The sequence below is a fragment of the Capsicum annuum genome, chromosome 1, assembly GCF_002878395.1.
Source record: "Capsicum annuum cultivar UCD-10X-F1 chromosome 1, UCD10Xv1.1, whole genome shotgun sequence".
Taxonomy (NCBI): Eukaryota; Viridiplantae; Streptophyta; class Magnoliopsida; order Solanales; family Solanaceae; genus Capsicum; species Capsicum annuum.
In genome coordinates, this window is record NC_061111.1 from 153,108,285 (window position 1) to 153,131,987 (window position 23,703).

The following is a 23,703-nucleotide window of genomic DNA, read 5'->3' on the forward strand; positions in this document are numbered from 1 at the left end:
AATTTGGGCTAGGGCAATAACTATATTGATTTTCGTTCTTGGTTGCAGTAGTGAGAGTCTTTGAAGACCTTCTCAGAGTCCAATGCACCCTTAAAGTTAGTTCAATCGCTGTTGAATATTCTTATAATGCCACCAAAACTTGACTCATTCACCAAACTTGACACATAAATATGAACAACAACCGTCATTAAATCTTAATAGGGTATTGGAACCATATTCATGGTCCCACAACTTTATCAGTTTGGACCTATCAAACTTAAATGTAAAATTGCAGATATCTTATTTGAATGATCAATGCCTAATTGGTAAAAAAAATAGCATTCACAAAATCAGTGTACTCTATGTATGATTTCACGATAACATGATCCGTAATACCTCCCACATATGAAGTGGTTCCATTTGCAAGAAGCTTATTCCTTCGAACCCATCTTTTTGTAGCCTTTTGTGTTGGTTGGACAAAAGTTGATTAACTTACACTTCCTTATATCTACAAATAAGAGAAAAACAATTGATGTCAAACAAGAGAAGAACAAAAAGAATATTACAATTGATGTATGCATAATTTTAAAAAAAGGTAACACAAAATTGAATAAATACAACATATTTCAACATCTGTTCAACAACTTTCCCATATGTTGCAAAAAATGTATAGCCTGTTACAACAGATTGTCCATCTATTGTAATATTTTACCAAGTTATTGAAACATATCATCCATCTATTGCAATAGACTCAATATCTATTGCAACATATTACTCATATGATCAACAGATTCCATATTTGTAGCAATAGGTTACTCATCTATTTCAATAGGTGGATAACATGTTGAAATATTAGGTCATCTATTGGAATAAATCAAACCAACCATGCTAGTGGTTTGATTTTTTCCAATAGTTGCTCCGTCTGTTGCAACATCAACAACAACATCAATAATAAAGAAACAACAAAGAAATAACACCATTTGTTCCAAAACCATCAACAACACTAACACCATACGTTCCAACAACACCAACCCCACCAACAACATCAATAACAACATCAACAACAAATAAACAAACAAAATACATAAAAAAATGATACTGCCAACAAGGCTTCTAAAGTTCTCCCAGTAGATGACTTTTTTTTTTTTGCATATTTTAATAAAAACATCTCGTTCATTCAAGACTTAAAAGTCACCTTTTCTTCAATTTTATCAATAAATAGGATATGGGTAATATATGTAAATAACAAATTTAAATAACTTGCAAAGAAGAAGACGAGAATGAAAGAGCAATAGTGAACCATACCTGCAAAGTCAAAAGCAAGGGGATCAAAACAACAATTTTAGTCGAGAAAAAATATAGATCAGTTGAGATCCAAAGGGAACCCCATGAGAAAGAAGAGAGAAAAGAGAGAAAAGAGAAAAAAGGAGATGGTTGTGATTACCCTAAAGAAGAGACAAAAAAAAGAAGAGAGAAATTAATTTATGGCTGAAGGAGAGATAATTCTAGAGAAGAGATAATTCTTGGGTAGGATAAATCCTCTTATGAGGCTTTAATCTTGATGAGACGCATACAAAATTACCTTACCCTCCTGCATCAACATAACACCTAACCCAATACCTGAAGCATCACAAAAGATAATAAACCCTACGCCCCCTTGGGCAAAGCCAATATAGGAGCTGAAGTCAACAAGTCCTTGAGCTTTTAGAAGCTCGCCTCAAAAGCATCAAACCACTAGATGAAAATATTTTTTTGAGTCAACAAAGTCAAAAGAGCTGCAATGGAAGAGAAACCCTCAACAAAACACCGATAACACCCAATAAAGCCAACAAAACTTTGAATCTTAATGGGGGAAGTAGGTCTATCCCAATCATGAACTGCTGCAACCTTGGATGGATCAACCAAAATACCTTCCTTAGTCACCACATGACCCAAGAAAGAAATAGACTCCAACCAAAACTCATACTTAGAGAACTTAGCATACAACTCCTCATCCCTCAATCTCTCAAGCACAATTCACAAATGTTCCTCATGCTCAGCCTTTCTTAGAATACACCAAGATATTATCTATAAATACGATAACAAAAGAGTCAAGATACAGTCGAAATGCCCGGTTCATCAAGTCCTTGGATGCGGCAGAGGCATTAGTCAACCCAAAGAACATAACTAAGAATTCATAATGACCATATCGAGTCCGAAAAACTATTTTTGGAATTTCCAAAGATCTAATCCTCAACTGGTGATAACCAGACTGTAAATCAATCTTTGAAAACACCGCAGCACCCTGAAGCTGATCAAATAAATCATCAATGCGAGAAAGAAGGTACTTATTCTTAACTGTTACCTTATTCAACTATCGATAATCAATTCACACCCGCATAGACCCATTCTTTCTCTTCACAAACAAGATAGGCGCACCCCAAGGTGAAATACTAGGTCGAATAAATCCCTTATCCAATAACTCCTGTAACTGATCCTTCAATTCCTTTAACATTATTGGGGCAATCCTATAAGGATGAATAGAAATGGCCTTAGTGCTTGACTTAACATTAATAGTGAAATTAATATCTCGATTCGAAGGCATACCAGATAAGAAAAGAGGCAAAACAACACTAGTGTCACGAATATAGGTAAAGTAAGATAAGCATCCCCTCTCAACCAATTTACGAGCCTGAATATAAGATATAATCCTATTAGGTCCCGAATAAAGTGTACCCTTCCAAGCTATCCTTGGCACACCTGACAAAGCTAAAGTCACAGTCTTAGCAAAATAATCTAAGACAATATGATAAGGAGCCAACCAGTCCATACTCAAAATAACCATCAAAATCAACCATATCTAACACAAGCAAGTCTACCAAAGTCTCATTCCCAACAAAAGTCACAACATAATATCGGTACACTCGATCCACCATTAAAGAATCACCTACCGGAGTAAATATACGAATTGGCATGGCAAAAGACTCACTAACAGAATCAAAACCCAAAGAAAAATATAGTGATAGATAGGAAAAAGTCCATTCGGGATCAAATAATATAGGTGCACACCTGAAACAAATAAGGAAGGTACCTGTAATCACAACATCAGAAACCTCTGCCTCAGGTCTAGCTGGTATGGGATAACACTATCCATGACTACCAACTGGTTGAGTAGCCCCACGATCACCAACATGGTCTCTGCCATCTCTACCTCTTGCACCTTGGGTAGAACTCCTACCTCTCACAGCTGAAATAAGAGTAACTCAAATCACCTAGTAGGGATAGTCCTTGGCCATATGGCCAATCTCATCACATACATAGCAACCTCTATGACCAGTCTAAATAAGAGAAAGTACAATTGAGACCGAATGGCCACCCTAAACTGCTGAACTAGAAGATCCACCACCTGAACTTTATAAAGTCACCTACACTGGTCTACCATGGTTTCCATAAGAACCTCTAAAATCTCTGCCTCAAGAGGTCTGACTCCTAAGCTCAACAAAACATCACGTCTTCTTGGCGCCTCCCTGAGATGCATAAAGAATACCCTCTGTAATCTTAGTATGATCCATAATACTCTTAAAAGAAGCCCCAAACACAACCATCTGAGATGTAACCAACTAAAGAGAGACATCCAAACCCTTTACAAACTTCTGTATCTTCTCAAACTCGGTGGAAATACTATCATAAAAATATCTGCAAAAGGCATGGAAGCGTACCTCATACTAAAAAACTTTCATGGAGCCCTTCTCTAAATGATCAAACTAGTCCCAATACGGTCTCTCAAACTGAAAGGCACTAATCTCTTTTGGAAAGCCTCGGTGAACTGATCCTAAGCCATCTCGGGAGAATCACAGGGTCTACAACTAACAAGCGGCCTCCACTAATCTCTCGCTGTATCTCTCAACTGATTAGAGGTATAAAAAACTCTATTTGTATAGAAAGAGTAAAACACAACTCAAAATACAAGGTATGAAAGAACTTTGTATGATAAAGAATGATATGAGGGAAGTTTCCTAATAATGTCCTATAGCTTCTCGAAGATAGATATGAACGTCTATGTACTGATCCACGAGACTCTATTAGACATCTCATTCTAACACTGTTGAGACCAATGAAACCTGGCTGCTCTGATACCAATTTGTCATGACCCAAAAAAGAGGGTCATGATGGCACTTATCATGGTGTACCTTGACAAGTAAGTCTATCACCCAAACTAATATGAAAAGAGAAAAAGACAAGAAATATCCCAAGGTAAGGCTTCTAAAGTGAAGCTGAACTATGTATATAATAATAACAATACAGAAAGAACTTATCCAAAATACCAATCATGCCCAAAACCAGGTGTCAATGCTGTAAGAACTACTAATACAATCCAAGAGTCAAATACATCAAAAAAATAACCCAAAGGAATAATAACTGTCTCCGAAGACTAATTAGGACATAACTACTATGGAAAGATAGAGGTGAATTTTGGATGCATAAATGTCCAACTGCTACCTTAGAAGCTCAAACAATCGCTCAAGTCAATTAAGCTGAGGCACACTCGAGCTAGGACCTGCACTGAAAGGGCATAGTAGGCATGAGTACGGTCCACTTGTACTCAGTAGGTATCATAGGCCGACCAAGCAAATTAGTAAATAGAGCATACAAAATATGCACTAAGGGCATGTCATCTGTAATAAAAAAATATCCTACGATGGTAGCCCACACCGCTTGCACTAACAGTTCTAATATATCTCACATTTATTGTAACATCATACCAAGATAGAACAGAAGTATGTATTATATCATATATAAGAAGAACAAGGGAGGCACATGCATATACAAGATCATAAAATACAAGTCAAATAAGATACGATAACTATATAGGAGACAAGTCAATATGCCAATACAACACAACATAACACAATAAAGTAAGTGCAATGTATATGATGATGATGATAATGATAATGATGATGATGTACGAGGTCATCGCACAATCTCTAGGATCATCGCACAATCCTCGTATACAGCAACGAAGCTAAAGCTTTCTGATGTATGACCCATGGGGGGTTTGTCAACCCGTATACAATCCACATATCTCGTATCTCTTTTTTGGAATATCCCTTGGAAAGGGTTTTATAAGGTGTTACAATATCTCTTAAAAACATATTGCTAGTGTTTTTCAAATATTGCCACGGTGGTACCAATGTTTCATGAATGAGTATGATATGATTAATTCTCACAACCAATCACAATGAGTATTTCCACAAGAAACCACATGATATATTTCCACAACCAACTACAATGATACATTTTCACAGCTCATTATTTTTGTATCATCCATGAATTTTTACATGTCTCATTTGCCAATAAAGTATGAACATAATCACAATACACCAACGGTACTACATTAGCATTTTAAAAACACAATATGATTATTCATATGTATTCAAGGCTATCAATAGCACATAGTGTAAGACCCCGCAAAATCCTAATCTTAACTCAGACCCTTAAAGCTTGTAAAGGGATTCCAGACTTAGAAAAGTTCTAGCAAAGTATTCAGACTTAGTATTGTTTTGGCCTTCGTAAGTTAGCAACTCTATTTCAAGACTCTTATGACCTTAAAGTATAAATTTTTAGATTGATTCATGATCAGGAATGTCAGTAGGTGTTTTCAGACAAGTTTTGGATTTTTCAGACCTCGTCTATACCATGTTCAAGTGACCAAAATATGAGTCAATGTGATCTCGACGCATTTCATCTTCCATTGCATCGACAGATAATTTTTTCCTCATCTTAGTGCAAATTTTAGTGAATCGATGCAGACTCGATGTAGCGCGTTGGCCATCGCATCGATGCCAACGATGTGGCACGTTAGTCTGTGCGGCAACAGTCTAGTTTTTAGTCATTAAAAAAGCCTATCCTTAAGGATATTTGGGTTTTTTCCCACCCATATTAATCCCTAAAACACGAGATTCAACCCTCATTAAGAAAATACACTCACTTTTTCTCAAATTGCTCAAGAATAAAAACCCTAGGTGATTTAATTTCAAAGCCATGGCTCAAGATTTCACCATTATTCTTCAAGAATTTAGCAACCAAGGTATGTGAAGTGTTCATCCAAGAGTTTCTTCCACCCTTGGAGTCCAAAAAACTCTTTTAAACTTCAAGTAGAGTGATTTCATGATTTCCATGATTTGGAATTTAAGTGTATTTATGAGTATTATTTTAATTGGGTTTTCTATTTCATGATTTATTACAAGATTGATGTAGAATTAATTGATATGTGTGATTTATCATGTGAATTCATGTTGAAACCCATTGAATTGTGAATTTGCAATTGAATTATGATGCTCACATGTTGTTTAGTATTATGTGCATATACTATGTCGTCCAAGTATATGTAATTGAATTATGATGCTCATAGTTCGAGGACATGATTATTTTCTCAGTATTTCATTTTATCAGTACAGTTTTTAGTAGTTGGAGTTAGTTAAGGGCTTGTCCCATCAACTCCATGATTAATACAGTAGAGGCTTTTTAGACTAAAGTATTTTCAGACAGATGTTTCAGTTTTGGTACTACTATACCGTATTCAGTTTTATTTTAGTATTGAACCTTACGACAAGTTTTCACCTAATTTCTGCATATTTACAATATTACTATTTAGTTATTGCAGCAGGTATTAGTTATGGGTTAGCTTGTAGTCCTTCAGGATTATGAGTACAATGTAGCGTCCGGGGTACAGACTCGGGGCATTACACATAAGACCCCACATGGTCACACATATCATATAATATCTCAATTTCGACAATTACACCATATTTAAGCCCCCACACAGGCACAACACATAGATAGCCATTTTCATGATTAGTTTCCACCTTTAATATGCATTTTGTACCATCATTTACTATCAGTCCAATCTGAAAGAGTTAAGCCATAACCTATCTCAAAAGCCGACATCGGTCCGCTACACTTGAACCTGCAACCTTAATTTGTATGAACAATCCCTAAATCCACTAAAAACATCAAATATAAAATCTACTCATCAATACAAAACCAACGACACCCATATCGACTACTTTTGGTTTGGGGTCAAAACGGACCCTCAAAATGGATTTCTGAAAAAGAAAGACAAAATCAGAACTTTACTTCAAAAACATGTTCCCCATATTTTTAGAAACCTACAGCTTTAAAACCAAGTTACATCGAGTAAAAAATGAGGTTCAAATTTAAGAAAAAACATTTTTAAGCTTTACCGGGTAAAATCTTGAAAATCCGGGTTCAAATCAGGAATCAATGTTGTTTTGAAGGTTAAATTGATGAAAAACTACTAATTATAAGATAAAAATATTATTCAAGTGAAAGGAGTAAAATTTGAGTTTAAAGTTATGCCTTAAGATTTTTGGAGTTTTGAGAAATTTATCAAGAAATTATTAAGAAAAGGGTTTTCCAACAAGCCTTACGAGGAGCTCTAGGAACTCTGAATAGTTGTTTGAACAATGAGTTACATTTATGTACCATTAGTGCCAATATTGGCATGTTGGGAACAATTAAAGAAATAACTGATTAGTCTTTCTGCTGTAGGTATTATTTTTTCTTTAAAAAAAGAATGAAGAAAGAATCATGGTAACCATTCGAGCTGACGAAATTAGTAATATCCGTGAACGTATTGAAAAATATAATAGAGAAGTAAAGATTGTAAATACCGGTACCGTACTTCAAGTAGGCGATGGCATTGCTCGTATTCACGGTCTTGATGAAGTAATGGCGGGTGAATTAGTAGAATTTGAAGAGTGTACAATAGGCATTGCTCTGAATTTGGAATCAAATAATGTTGGTGTTGTACTAATAGGCGATGGTTTGTTGATAAAGAAAGAAGTTCTGTAAAATCAACGGGAAGAAATGCTCAGATACTCATGAGTTAGGCTTATTTGGGTCGTGTTGTAAATGCCCTGGCTAAACCTATTGATGGTAGAGGTGAAATTTCAGCTTTTGAATTTTGATTAATTGAATCTGCTGCCCCGGGTATTATTTCACGCCATTCTGTATATAAGCCTCTTCAAACTGGGCTTATTGCTACTGATTCGATGATCCCTATAGGACGTGGTCAACGAGAATTAATTATTGGGGACAGACAGACCTATAAAACAACAGTAGCCACAGACACCATTCTCAATCAACAAGGTCAAAATGTAATATGTGTTTATGTAGCTATTGGGCAAAAAGCATCTTCTGTGGCCAGGTAGTAACGACTTTACAGGAAAGGGGAGTAATGGAATACACTCTTGTGGTAGCTGAAATGGCAGATTCCCCTGCTACATTACAATACCTTGCTCCTTATACAGGAACAACTCTGGCTGAATATTTTATGTATCGTGAATGACACACTTTAATCATTTATGATGATCTCTCCAAACAAGCGCAAGCTTATCGCCAAATGTCTCTTCTATTACGAAGACCGCCCGGTCTTGAAGCTTATCCAGGAGATGTTTTTTATTTGCATTCAAGCCTTTTGGAAAAAGCCGCTAAATTAAGTTCCAGTTTAGGTGAAGGAAGTATGACCGCCTTACCAATAGTTGAAACTCAATCGGGAGATGTTTCGGCTTATATTCCTACTAATTTAATTTCCATTACTGATGGACAAATCTTCTTATCTGCTGACCTATTCAATTCTGGAATCAGACCTACTATTAATGTGGGTATCTCCATTTCTGGAGTGGGGTCCGCAGCTTAAATAAAAGCCATGAAATAAGTAGCTGGTAAATTAAAATTAGAACTAACGCAATTCACAAAATTAGAAGCCTTTGCACAATTTACTTCTGATCTTGATAAAGCTACTCAGAATCAATTGCCAAAAGGTCAACAATTACGTGAATTGCTTAAAAAATCCCAATCGGCTCCTCTCACGGTAACAGAGAAGATAATCACTATTTATACTGGAACAAACGACTATCTTGATTCATTAGAAGTTGGACAGGTAAGGAAATTTCTTGTTGAGCTACGTACTTACTTAAAAACTAATAAACCTCAGTTCCAAGAAATCATATCTTCCACCAAGAAATTTATCGAGGAAGCAGAAGCCCTTTTGAAAGAAGCTATTCAGGAAAAATTGGACCGTTTTATACTTCAGGAACAAGCATAAACAAATATTGATCACCCTTATCTTAATCTTAATAAAAAAGGAATTAAGCATCTTGGATTCAAATATTCAAACAGTCTTTCTTGCTATCAAAATCTAAAATATATATATATATATGGAAATAAATTGCGTCCAATAGGATTTGAACCTATACCAAAGGTTTAGAAGACCTCTGTCCTATCCATTAGACATGGACGCTTTTCATTCTGATTTTTTTTTCGTATTTTAACTTTTTGTTTGTAAAAAAAAATAGAAAGAATCTGATGTGAAATAATTTTTTGAATTGTATATTCAATGATGTACCAATACTAATAAAATAAATTTGATTTAATGAATAGATTAAAATATTTAGAATAAATAGATATAGAGCGGGTAGCGGGAATCGAACCCATATCGTTAGCTTGGAAGTCTAGGGGTTATAGTCAACATCGATTCATTTTTTTAACGTCTCTGTTCCAAACCGAACATGAAACTTTGGTTTCATTCGGCTCACTTATGGAGATGAGTCAATGTATAAGATCTAAGATGTGAACAAAATTCGAAAAAAAAGAATTCTACCCATAACATCTATGTCAGCTTTTGGTCTGAATATAGATAAAACGAATTGCTTTGTAGATGATCCTTCTAGAAGAGGGGGTTTCTAACAACCTTTCTATTTATTTCGTTCTCTATTTCTATTTAATAGGATCCTGAGGAAAAGGAGTTTGTTTCCACCAAGCTAAAACAATATGTTGATGTCTCTAGTAAACCAAAGTCATCGTTTAATAGCTATTTTGGTTCACTTTCTTCTTTTTGAAGATTTAGTTACGATTAGAAATAAACTTTCTATCTTTATCCATGGATCATTTATTGATACTTATTCAATTGGAAGTATTGATCCAATTCAAAAATTATGTTTCGCAATTTCATAATCCAATTTTTCAATGTCTAAGTGACCTTTGGATACCAATCACGAGAATGTGTATTTGTTCTCGAATTTGTCATTGAGAGGAAAAGGATTTAATCCTTTTAAGAAATAAAGTTTTTGATCGGAATATGAATCAAATCGAAGGACCCTTTAACTATTTAAGGGATAATAGAATGAATCACACTTTTACCACTAAACTATACCCACTACAATCCGATTATTGTATACAAATGCAACTTTTGTCCAACAGGACAATTGTGGTAACTAAGATAGGATAAGATAGGGTCGTCAAAACCACTAAAATCATAAAAACCGCTAAAATCATAACATAAAAATGCCTCGAAAGCTTTTTCTTTTAGTCCAGCAAAGCGGTAAACATAAAATCAAAAAGTAGAAAGATAAATGAGACTTTTATTTTGATCGAATTTTCTATTGAATATATTTTATTTTACCTTTATAAAAAATGGAAATTTTTTCTTGTTGCTTGAATATTAAATATTCAATTAAAATGAAATATTACAACTATAACAGGCATTTTTATTTTCAAATTCAAATTCGTTGGAACAAAAGAGGCCCGGCTGGGTACTGACCAGACTAGGCCATAAGAAAAAGAGGGTCCTTTTGAACAAAATCAAGACAAACAAAAGAGTTCTTCTTTATTTTTCTTGATATCTTGGCTCTTCTGAGCCCTTCCTTTACTTTAGATAATCCTTTACTTTAGATAAAGAGATAAAGGAAATTGATGATAAAAGTTGTACATATCTATATAATATAGGAAGAAAAAAAGAGAGAAAGAAAGATTCTTTCCCTTATCTTATGTGCTATCTCATGTAGTAATTATCTTTTTCAATTGAGAGAGATGGCTGAGTGGACTAAAGCGGCGGATTGCTAATCCGTTGTAAGAGTTAATCATACCAAGGGTTCGAATCTCTCTCTTTCCGTTGATGACTTAATTTTTTTTTTTCAAATTTTGAAATCCTTTGTTCTTATTCTTAGTTAAATGTGTGGAATAAATCAAATCCTAAGAAAAATTTAAAATCAAGCAAGGAAAAACCTTTTTATTTTATTCTTCACGTCCAGGATTACGTCTAGGATCATTAGATAGGAATCCAAAGATGAAGAGAGAAACAAAAAATATCACTACTGTGTAAACGAAGAGTTTTAGAGTAAGCATTACACAATCTCCAAGATGATTTTTTTTGAAAAAAAAAAGAGAATAGATCATCCATTTTTCTACCGCATATCCTAGTTTGACACCAAGCAACAAAGCTCTTTCTCTAAAAGAATTTTTCTAAATTCTTTTCTAATAAGAGTTTTTCAATAACCAAATTTTTATATACACAAGAGGAGCCTAATAAGGTCTTTCACTCGAAAGGAAAGTGCAAAAAAATAAGGAAATAAGTTAAGCCGAATTTCTCATGACTATCCAAGAATTTCAATGTTTGAATCGAGATTTCAAATGGTAAAGCTTATCTGATTTGATTTATTGTAGAATTTTTTATCGAATAAATCATGAATTTTCTAGGATATTATTAAGGATCTCATCGAAAACTTACAACAGCTTTCCAAACAAAGAGAAAAAAGAACAGAGGTATGACTGGCATAATATCTATGATTGGATTCAAAAAAGCATAGGCCTCGGCCAATTTGCCGAAGAAAAAACTACTTGAATAAAGGGTCGAATTAAGACAGATACCGATCAAACTAAAGGTATTAAGCAAAACAGACTTTTTGTTCTTGGAGATAATTGCATTTTGATTGAGTTATTGATATAAGGAAAAGGAAAGTAAGTAAGGTAAATAAAAAATTATTCTTATTCTTTGAACCCACCCAATCAAAAATCCTCCCTTTCTCAAAGGAGGATCGAAAAAAAATCATATTTTCATACAATATCTTAATTGAATTATATGTAATGATCAACAAATAAAGTTGAATTCTATATCTACCCATACCAAAAACATAGCAAAATCCCAATACCAATATAATCTATTCTATAGATATTTGGACTAGAGTTGACAAACAAACAAAACCAGCAATATACTTTTTTAGTATCGGATAGAAATCTAAATGGGGCGTGGCCAAGCGGTAAGGCAACTGGTTTTGGTCCCACACATATTTTTATCTTATATTCGTAATAAAATCAAGAAATAGGTGTTAATCTTGCTTCTCAATCTCCCACGAACTTTACTTTTAAGCTACCACACTATTTTAGGATTTAACTCTTAAGAGGCAAGATGAAAAATGAGCAAAATATGCCAAAAAGAGGTATATATATTGCAGAAAAATCAGGTATTGCACCAGTTTTTTCACATCAATTTCACCCCAGATTTCAACGGAGTGCCCGAGATTCGTTCGGAGTCTGATACATGCAAACAAAATATGCAACCATACTAAGTTCGACGTTCCTAATGCATTGGCGATATCAGATTATAGAAAAAATATTATTTTCTGAAAGTTGACCTCCAAAATCCGAAATCATAATTTTCCAAATCGAGGGTCGAAATGAGATTTAAAAGCCGTAAAATTATACCAAACATGCTAACACCCTAAAATCAATATTCTTGAATCTACTGGAGAAGTTGAATTTTTCATCCAAAGTCGTTTCGAACAAATGTGGGTCCCACACTCATATTTCTAATTTTCCAACTTTCCAATCAATAGGTCGAAATGAGCTTGGGTGCACCGGAACTCAAACCAAAGGTCTACCTAGCCTAAAATTGATATTCCAATGTTGTTGGCGCAGTCCATTTGGCCATCTATCACACGGATTAAAAGATATCCCCATAAATCTAAAATAAGGCTTTCGAAGCCATCAAAAACCACAATATCGCATAGATGATACCAAAATGCATTGGAAATCATGACAATCACTCCTACATCCTAGAAATACCATAATGCAACTACTGGAAGGAGTAAAATAGTCTAATCACAAATTTCACATATTTTATCAAATTTTTAGGTCGTTAAGATTTGTTAGACGATCCAGCTTCCAACAGTAGCTACCAATAGGAAACATTACTTGTGCTACACAATAATATTTTGATTATTTTTTTCCGCTCCAAGATATATACGAATAGCTTAGTTAGTGACATGTACAAAAAATGAGTTGTGGATGGAAATGTCGCAAAAATATTATGACCAAACTCCAGATGTTTCACAATCATAGGATATAACTATGAAAGGACCTCACTTACTGAATCATCACTACCAGCAAGGATAAGTGTTCACTTAAATTTAATAACCACGTGAAAGCCTGTTGTGACTTGGTGGAGCTTGTATTTGTTTGTTCTTTTCATATAATTGTTAAGAGCTTTATTGAGGATGAAGCTTCTGACAGATCCAGAGAAAATTGTAAGTTGAAAGCTTAAAGAAGATAACTTGTCAAGTTATAGATTAGCAACTAGAAAAGAAAACAATTAAGAGAAACTACGTTGCTTATTAAGTTTAATCAACCCCAAAAAACAGCATAAATAATTGTTAAGTGTTCACTTAAATTTAATATAGTTGAGTTGAATGTATTACCTGTATTAACAATGGGAGTCGGGCTATTTGATTCATGCAGTGATTGAATTGCTTGAATAGATCCTCCAGTAAGTGTAGTTTGCCTAAAGACACTTCCTCCTGATGCCATTGATTTGCAAAATTCTGCTCAAACACACTATGTAATTATAGTACATTCATAACATAAAGATTCCACTGGTTTAACAAATGAATAGTTAATAAAACAAGCAATAATTGACAACTAAAAGAAGATTTAAAGAACGTAAATCATCAATCTAAAATGTCATTTTATTTTTAAGTCTCATGTCATTTTATTAATAGTGCTAGCCGCATTTAAGTCATCGTATTTTAATTCTACATATTACATCTTCATCTATCATACCATTATCCAATACCATTCTCCTGGAACACTGAGTGTAGATATCTGACTGTTTATATTTACACAACAAAATTTTATCTATTCTAAGTTCAATTTCATTCTTCTTATAGGGATTACAATGCTCTAGTTATTGTCTTTGTTTATGTTTTTTTCCAGTACATACTTGATTTGCAAACTAAGGGGCTTAAAATGGAATCAAAATATGCTACTTGTGTTCTTTTGCTTGCATTATTTGTATCTCAATGTGTGCATACATGGTTTTTTATTCATGTTGTTAATATTGTTGTTTAGCTTACTTTTCCTTTTGAAGATGGAAAAAGAGAAAACTCACAAATATATATATAGCAACTAATATATAAAGGGTACAAAGCAAACATCAACTTCAATAGTCTTCCTATTGAAACTGGTGACAGAGCAACAAGCCAGTGAAAGGTGGTTAGTTTTACACCCTTTGCCGAAAATCATATTGATATACCTATAAATAAGTAAACCAACAGTGTTGGGACAAATATACATTTGGAATCACCTATAGATTACAAACAAACTAGTTGGAGAAAAATAAAGCCTTTAGCATTTAATTTTCATTAAAATGTATGTTGAATTTCTTTCTGTACAACTATATGACTTACAAGCTAGGAGTAATTAAGGAGGATGACTCATGTTGCTTCCTTTGATTCTTTATGTGGTTTGTGACACATAAACTACCAGAACACCACTTCTTTTCATAGAGCCTCACCAAGTTAACCTTGAGAAGGAGTGGACATGAAGAAGAACCTATGCTTATTTTACAGAAGTTGCCTAATCTATTTACTGACCAAAGGATTAAGCAGACAACAACATGCTTTTTAACATTCTACACCCTCCAACTTGAGGGGGAGTGTTGAACTAAGCATAAGCATGTTACAATCACTTATAATTAGTTGGTTATTATTTCTGTAATCAGTTTATATTCATAGTTAAATGATTAGCTAGAAAAGTAGTTGAGTAGGTACGAGTCTATATATGCACTACAACTGTAATAGATTAGATTAATACAGTTTCCAATTCAGAAAATTCTTCTACTCCCTCTATCTCACAAATTATCCATTGCTAAATTGTTGAAGCTGAAGCTGAAGCTCTCGATCTAGATTTTACCACTAACCTATTTATATAAAAAAAATTATTGTTCAACATAGCAGCCCTGTTCAACTTTTTCACAAATGATACTGACCTTTTCCCATATGGGTACAATGGCACCAAAGGCACAAACAAAGCTACAAAAGGATATCTCTAAGAAAAGGGCACCCAAGGACACACCTCCAGCTTCGAAAAGTGAGTCCAAAACTCAAGTGGGACTGAGGTGGAATTTTCCAATAGATTTGAACAGAAACAACACTCATTTTGGACAATGAGGGCTAAGGAAAAAAATAGGGAACAAGACAAGGCCACGACATTTGCAGCCTTCGTCAAGACTGCTACCCCAATAAACATTTCCTAGTCTGAAGAGGGAAGGGACCAGGGGGTAACAATAAGTATACTAAATAAGAAAGTTCCTCATAGGAGAAGGATGAGTCCAATCTCGAATAATTTTAGGGTGCTGCTACTGCCTCATCTTAAAGGGGCGTGGATTTGAGATGTTGGATAGTCCTAAACTCTAGCAACTATTACACTAAAGGGATCTCAGTGACAAACTGGGGGAACAGGAAGATGATCATTCAAGAAGAACCACAAATCCTACTAGAGTCTGTCCAGAAAATTCTAGCATTAGTTCATGGATTTGAGCGATTTGAGATGGGATGGATGACAAGACCCTAAAGGAACTATGTTTTAGAGTTGGTAAGTTTTACTCTAGCAATGCATCCATGCTAAAGAATATGAATCCTTCAGGGAAGAATAAAGACATGAAGAAGCAACCTATACTTAACACTATATGGGTCCAGGACACTAAAGTAGATATCTCTATCAAGGGTATCTCTAGTTCCTTATTCTGAGTCGCATTTGAGATAACTGAGGAGATGGTAGAGTATAAATTTTAGATAAATGACTTAAAGAGGGTCAGAAGTTTGAGTGTGGGTGATAATTTGATGCACTATAGGTGTCGGCGGGTATTACTGAAGTTGATAAAAATGCCCCAGGATCAATATGGTTGCAATCTACAAGCACAGTATAAAGTTTACTACCAACGTCTGGTGGTCAGTTGTCAGCAATGGATCGTACCTAAAACTAATTATAATACATTGGGCATGACCAATGCTTTATTGGTAGCTGCATTTATTTCTGAAGTTGAGTTAAACATCCTATAGATCATTTCAAAAAAGATATGAGACAGGGTGCTCTAGTTTAGCACCATATTATATTTCCCCTATCGTGTTACTCAATTGATGAGACACGCATAGGTTCAACTATTAGTGTAGTAGACCAATTGATTCAGTTGACCAAGGTTGATGACATGGCATTGATAAAGGATATATACAACCAGACTACCCCAACAATAGGTCTTAAGATACCAGATATAGTTGGGGGTGCCCCAGCGAGTGACTCACTAGAATCTAATAATCGTGCCTCATCCTCTTTTGCACCACCAACATCCATTCACAGTCGACCATTGGTTCCAACTGGTTACACATTGATTCGAACTACACAGTTAGAAGAGATCTTATAGAGCTTACTTCTACATGATGCTAGGATCAAGAGTTAGACGTTGGGATTAAGCCCTATGTTAGTGATGATATTTGGGGTATGGTTAGGTTAATGTATACCCAATAAGATAGGTATGATAGCCGAACTATGGCTAGGATGTATATAATCTTAGAACCAAATGTGATGAATATAAAGACGGCCTTAACCGAGCTTAAAGCAGTGGTCAGGGTATTGACTGAGAGGGTATTCTCACCATAGCTGTCAATTTATCTTCTAATTTTAATTCTTCTTTTTCTAACATTAAATATAAATGTTCACCTATTTTCTTATACCTTTTACCTAAATTAGAAAACACTATTTTTATTTTTAATCCTTCGTGATTTTCATATGTTTTTTCGTCTATTATAAATTTTTCTTTGTTCATTTTTTATTTAATTGTTAATAGATCATGTTGGTATGAATATTCTAGACTATCTATTATTGATTCTAAATTTGATATTTCTTCTTTTGTGAATTTATTGAGTTTTTACTAACTCCGGCAATTATGTTATATTATAGTCTTTCTATCCTTATTTTTAATTCTTTAAGTTTTTTAGATATTATTTGCTTTAATTCTTTATATTTTTGTACGTTATTCATTTAAATAATATTTTGGAGAATATCTAAATCTATTTTTATCAAATAAATCAAAATAATAAATTAATCAAATAAATCCATATATATACGACTTTCGTATCATGTAAATAACAAGGCTTTGATACCAATTATAGGGGGTTGCAGATTAGGCATGATAACTTTACTAAGAAATAAATAGTTATTGGGTATTTTTGATAATTAATCAACAATTGAAGAAAATAAGTAAAAAATAAATAAATTTTATCTATTGTAACGGTTTTTAATAAAGGACAAAAAATTTAAATAATATTTTACACTCTTCACTTTTAATATAGTACTAATTTAGTGTATGTGCTTTTCACGCGTGTCTAATGTTAATTAATGGAATTATTTTTAAAATGAATAAAATTATTTTTTGTAAAAAAGAAAATGATTGTTGTAGATTTCAAAGTCTTAAATATTATGAAAATTATTAAATAATTATTTCTTATGTTAGGAATTGATTAAATGATTGTTCTTAAATATTAGAAAAATAAATAAATGACATGACTATTTATATATATTAGGAAATAACGAAATGATTATATTTAATAAATTTTATTGTTGATATAGATATTGAACACGGTACTTCAATTACTGTCTGAAAAATCATTGAATAAAAAAAATATGCAACAAACTTGATAAAATTGAAGGAAAGATGTCTTTTAAGTCTTGAATGAAGGATTGGTGACATTGACCAATAGATAGGGTCAAACATCATTAGGAAACTTGATTAAGTTAATCATGGACTTGATTAATATTTTCAAAACTTTCTAATCTTTTCAAAAAAATAAATCAACCCAACCCATACCCCTCTTTAATCTTAATCAGCCACTCTATCTCTCCAGCTTCTTCCAACCAACAGTTGTGCAAAATTTCTCTCTTCAACCTCCGACGATAAATAGTCGGGCAAGTTTCTTTTCAGCTTTCAACCATCAATCGACGTGAATACTTCCCCAGCGATAACAACTTTGAGTTCTTCGTCCTCCTATTTTCTTTTTCACAAGTAAAAAATTATAAAGAAACAGAGGAACTTGAGCCAACTACTCTTCTGGTATTAAAATGTGGACTGAATAAAGCCCTAATTTCTGGCATTTCTGCATTCCTTCTTCTCGTTGTTGTACTGTTGATTCAAATTTTTTGGTGATTTTTGATTACAGTTGATGTTCTTAGTATGTATATGTATGTGTGATATATTGGTATTGCTGGGTTGATTTGTTGTTTGTCTTGGTAGAAATGGTATTGTAACAGTTGAAATATTTGATGTAATAGATGAAACATATGATGCAACAGATGAAAATCTGATGTAACAGATTAAAAATCTGATGCAACTATGAAAATCTTATGCAACAGGTGAATAATTTAACAGATCATTCATCTGTTGTGATAGACGACTCTTCTGTTTGGAAGAAATCTAAACAATATTGATACAAAAGATAACAGACTAGTGATCTATTTTTATTCTTTCCAACGGTTTACTCTTCATTTTAAAATCTGATGCAACAAATTAAAAATCTGATGTAACTACGAAAATCTGATGCAACAGGTGAACAATCTAACAGATCATTCATCTATTGCGACACACGACTCTTCTATTTGGGAGAAATCTAAACAATATTGGTCCAACAGATAACTGATTAGTGATCTGTTTTTATGCTTTCCAATGGTTTACTCTTCATTTTACAACAGATTAGGACTGTTTTTATTCTTTCCAATGATTTACTCATACAGGTCGGTTATCTGTTACAACAGATAACATACCTGGTGCAACAAATTAGTGATCTATTTTTATTTTTTCCAACGGTTTGCTCATCCGTTGCAACAGATCGTTATATGTTGCAACAGATAAAATACCTGGTGCAACAGATTAGTGATCTGTTTTTATTATTTCCAACAGATTACTCATCCGTTACAACGGGTCAGTTATGTGTTGCATTAGATAAAATACCAGGAGCAGCAGATATTGCTGTTTTATGGTTCCCACGTATTACTCATCCGTTGTAACAGGTTGATTATATGTTGCAACAGATAACATGCCTGGTACAACAGATTAGTTGTCTGTTAGAACTGTTATATTACTGTTATGCATTAATCAATTATAATCTATGTTATATTCCTATTAATTTAAATGGCTCCCAAAATAAAAGAAATTGAATCAAGTCCAAGTAAAGGAACAAGTGCAGCAGCTCAGCTACATCCGCTACTCTATAAGCTTGCTTTACAAGCGTTATCTCAATCAGGAGCAGAAGATAATGAACACGGGGAGGAGGAATCTTTCAAAAAAAAGATCCAAATGCTAATATCCCTTCCGATGAAGAGTTGGTCAAAACCTTCAGCATTGATCGTTACCTTTGAGAATACAGTGCAATCGTGCCATAGATTTAACGGGTGATCTCGTGATTAAGTCAGTCATGGGAAAATCTTTTGACGCCTTCAGAAAAATACTTCGAGAACAAAAATTAGATTTTTAGTTCAGGGAAAGATACTTTGGGAAATATCTTGATTTGTCGGAGGACAACAATGCTCGTTTCCAGATGAAAATGGTATATGATTTGCTCAAGCGCAGGTTTATGTATGAAAACCAAGATAAGGTGGATGAGGTGTGGATAAATTAATATGGCATACCTGTTTGTTTTGGTTGGGAGGAGTTTGCCATAGTTACTAAACTAAAATATTATCCTCCTTCTCCTTCTCAAGTTATACCTACTCTGACCTAAAAAAAACACTTCGCACACCCAAAAAAGGAAAAGGCAAGTCGAGTGATCGTGATGACCTGGTGTCCATTGTTGGTCCAAGCTTCAATAATAAAAATCTGATTGAAGCGTTGAAAGGTAAAGGACTTTCAAAGAAGCACAAGCAATCATTATGCTGTAATACCTCGGGAAATTTTTTGTTGAAATTTTGTGCGTAAACGTGTTGGGTTCTATCTTCTAGAATAAATTATAATTTTTTCATGTGGAATGTCTTAGATTATGACCCACCATTGCATAGATTATTGAATAAGTTTTCCAACTATATGTGGATCATTCAAAACGGACACCCGAGCGACGAGTTATGAACATTCCGATCGAACCGTGAATAGTAGTGAACAGTAAAATATGCAGGAAAAAGTACTGAGTCCTGGTGTATTTTTGCTCCAACTTTAAACGATCATAACTCCTTGTACGTAATGATATGAGTGATCTACTATATATCAACAGAAAGCTCTGCGAGTCCTCTTTCCAATGAAATTGGTTTCATCCAATTTGTCTATCGGAGCAAAAAGTTATGGTCGATCTACTTCAGCCTATCAAAAGTGAATTTTTGGGTCAACTTCAAATGATCATAACTCCTCGTACACAATGAGCTGGGTGAGATACTATATATAAACGAAAATATATGAGAGTCCTTTTTCTAATGAAATTGGTTTCATCCAATTTGAATATTGAAGTAAAACGTTATGGTTGATCTACTTCAGACTATCAAAACAGTCCACAAAAGAACAGATTCGAGAGTTATTTAATTTTTAGGGGCATTTTGGTCATTCCCCCTCACCTAAAATCCATCCAAACCCTCTATTAAAGCCAATTAGAAATATTATATGTTATATTTCATCAAATCTCCTCAAAAAGAAAACCCTAAGCTCCTACATCCAACTTCAAGAACCTCCAAAGTTCACCATTAATTCTGCAAATTTATTCAAGATTCCAAGTTCCTAGTTTAAGAACTCCAAGAACCATCATTCAAAGGTACGATTAACATCTCAAAAATGAGTATTGATCTAAAGTTCATCATTCAAGGTATGTGGGGTTTTTAAACAAGAACTCTCTTTCGTTCTTGTGCCCAAAAGTACTTTTGTTTACAAAGGCATGATTTTTATTTGATTTTTTATGAATTTGAAGCATGAACCCATATCTTATGATGATTATTATGAAATCTTGATGTTTATGATTTTGAAAGATGAATTTACTGTGTGGAGATATAAAGCATGAATCTTGAACTATATTTATCATGATTTTGAAATTTTGGGTCATGAATCCTCATTGAAAATTGTGTTTTTTTTGAGAAAGTATGTGTTATAAGCACATTGATGTTGAATATTTGAGATATCTTGAATGATTTGACCTTTTGGTTTTAATGGAGTTGTTTTGAACTCGAGTGTGAAAGAAATCCACAACGTGGTTGATTTTGATAGATGGGAAGCATGATGGCTCCCGATGTATATTTATATATTACTGAAATTGTTTTGTTGTGGATTGTTTCTGAAATGATCTGAGCTAAGTTCGGGAGAAATCTTTAGCACTGAGTGGGAGGTATAAAGCGACCTTACTTTTCTAGAACTACGTGCCCCTATAGGAGTGAGCCTCAGGCTGATTTATATAGTGATCACTAGTTTGTGTGGATTTGATATCGATAGTCCTACTTCGATGGAAAGAATAGGACGGCTCTCCCCAACGTGGGTTGTAAGTTGGACCCCATGTAGCTCACATGGTTTATGTTGGTTATAGGATCTCCCAGTGTGTGTGTGTTTCCTTGTGTCTATGGTGAATGGTGAAGTAATTTGAAAGTGGAAATGTGAAAGTTTTTCTTTTGAAAGATTTAAATGATATTTACATTATGAGAATTGATATTCATGATGAACTGAAAGTGATTGACAAATTATATGATGATTCACATGTGTTATTGTACTTATTTCATCCTCTCATGATTATGATGATTTTCTTCGAGCTAGGTGAGTCTTTCATACATCCTGTATATTTCTTAGAAATATTTATGATGATGATGTTTATAAAACTGCATACACCCCCATATACTCGGTTCCTTTCCATAGTACTAACCCACATCTTTGGATGTGGGCTGCATTTTCTCGGAATGTAGGTTCAGGTGCTTAGTTCCAGGTTCGACAGTGATTTTTCGAGAACGTTGTTCTACATCCCCTGTTGTGGTGACTCCTCATGTTTCGAGGATGTGATGTCTGATGTTGGTTTCACAGAATTGTTTACATTTGATAACTGAGTATGAGTCAGTTGGGGCATGTCTCAATGGCTCGCTGGTTTTATTGATTTTCTTAGAGGCTTTTCAGATTAGTATAGATGTTGGGAGTTGACTAATAAGTCATATTTTGTTATCTTTTTGAAATTCTTTTATTCTTGGATGATGATTACTCTGTTGATATTTGAGGGTTATTTATGGAAACCCCATTGATTTGTGTCAAACTGAATAAAAATGGCTCAAAGGGTTAGCTTGGGGCTACTCGTAGCCTCAAGCACTGTGTGACGCTCTGGGACCCATTTTCTAGGGCGTTACATGTGCTTGGTTTGGTTTGTACATAATGTTCTTTGGGAGAGAGACATTAACAACAACATAAGCCTTGGTTTAATAAATCTCTCCGAGGATCTTGAGGCATTTAACAGCTATCCTTGGGGTTATGAAAGCTTCAAAATGACTGTCAAATATTTGTTGACTCCGTTAACGCCAAAAACAGTCAACTTATATGGTTTTCATGGGCCTTCATGGTAAATATTTCTTTTATCATGATATGATTCATCTTTTTTTTATTCAATAATGCTTTTGATTTATTGGTGTTATGTTATAGGCTTGGGAATTTGAAGCCATTTCTTATTTGAGACAACAAGTGAACTACCAGGAAGAAGTTTCCTGTCCAAGAATTTTGAGATGGTTGTCGGCCAAAACCGATAAAAATGCAAAATTTCTTGATCTTTTCAATCCCGCCAAGGAGGCAATAAGTCCAATTCTAATCAAGTTTTTATTTTAATTAATGATTAAATGATTTCATCATCATTCTTAATATGTGTACCGATTTATTTTAGATTGTCTATCCATGGCTTGTTCTGACCAACCGAGAATTGAAGATGCCATTTTTTCTTACTTTATGGTCTGTGCAAAATTTATCGGATCCTAAGATCGTTGATGGAATAAAAATGAAATTATTTGGAGCAACAACTATCACAAGAAAAACAATTTCGAAGGGTGGGGCTAATGATGCTCCTCTTATAGTTTTTTAAACAACAAGCTATTATGGTTAAGATCATAATGGTTGTACAGATTTTTTTTCTAGATTTTGCCTCATCTAGCGAATGTTCTTCATGCAAATTTCAAGACTGCAAGACAAAACACGATGGAGTGATTAATGATATTAATGGAATAACTGCTTCTGTAAAGGAAATGACATCTAAGAGGGGTGTCATTTCATCACAGAGGATTTCATATCCAGACACTCCACTAGAGATCAAGACGGCTAAGAGGAGAAGGAAAGAAACTTCCAAGGCATCATCAACCATTAAAAAAAGCAAGATTGCAATGCCTCTATCTTTGTCTTGCACCAATGTTCAGTGTGCAAGGGCCACAGAAGAACAACATGAGCTGAAGAAGGTGAATGTACATCATCTGTTCCAAAAAACAAATAAGCATATATCTGTTTCAACAGATGATACATTTGGTGAAAATTATCAAACAGATGTATACATCTATTGCAACTGTTGTCTAACCTGTTGCATTAGATTCGTTATTTATTTCAACGGATGAGTCTTATGTTGTAACAGATGTGCCATCTATTTG

At 34.1% G+C, this 23,703-nt stretch overlaps 1 pseudogene; it reads left to right on the top strand.

The window, feature by feature from the left end:
- Nucleotides 1-7,411: 7,411 nt before the first annotated feature.
- On the top strand, nucleotides 7,412-9,187 carry LOC124887993 (annotated as a pseudogene).
- Nucleotides 9,188-23,703: the final 14,516 nt, after the last annotated feature.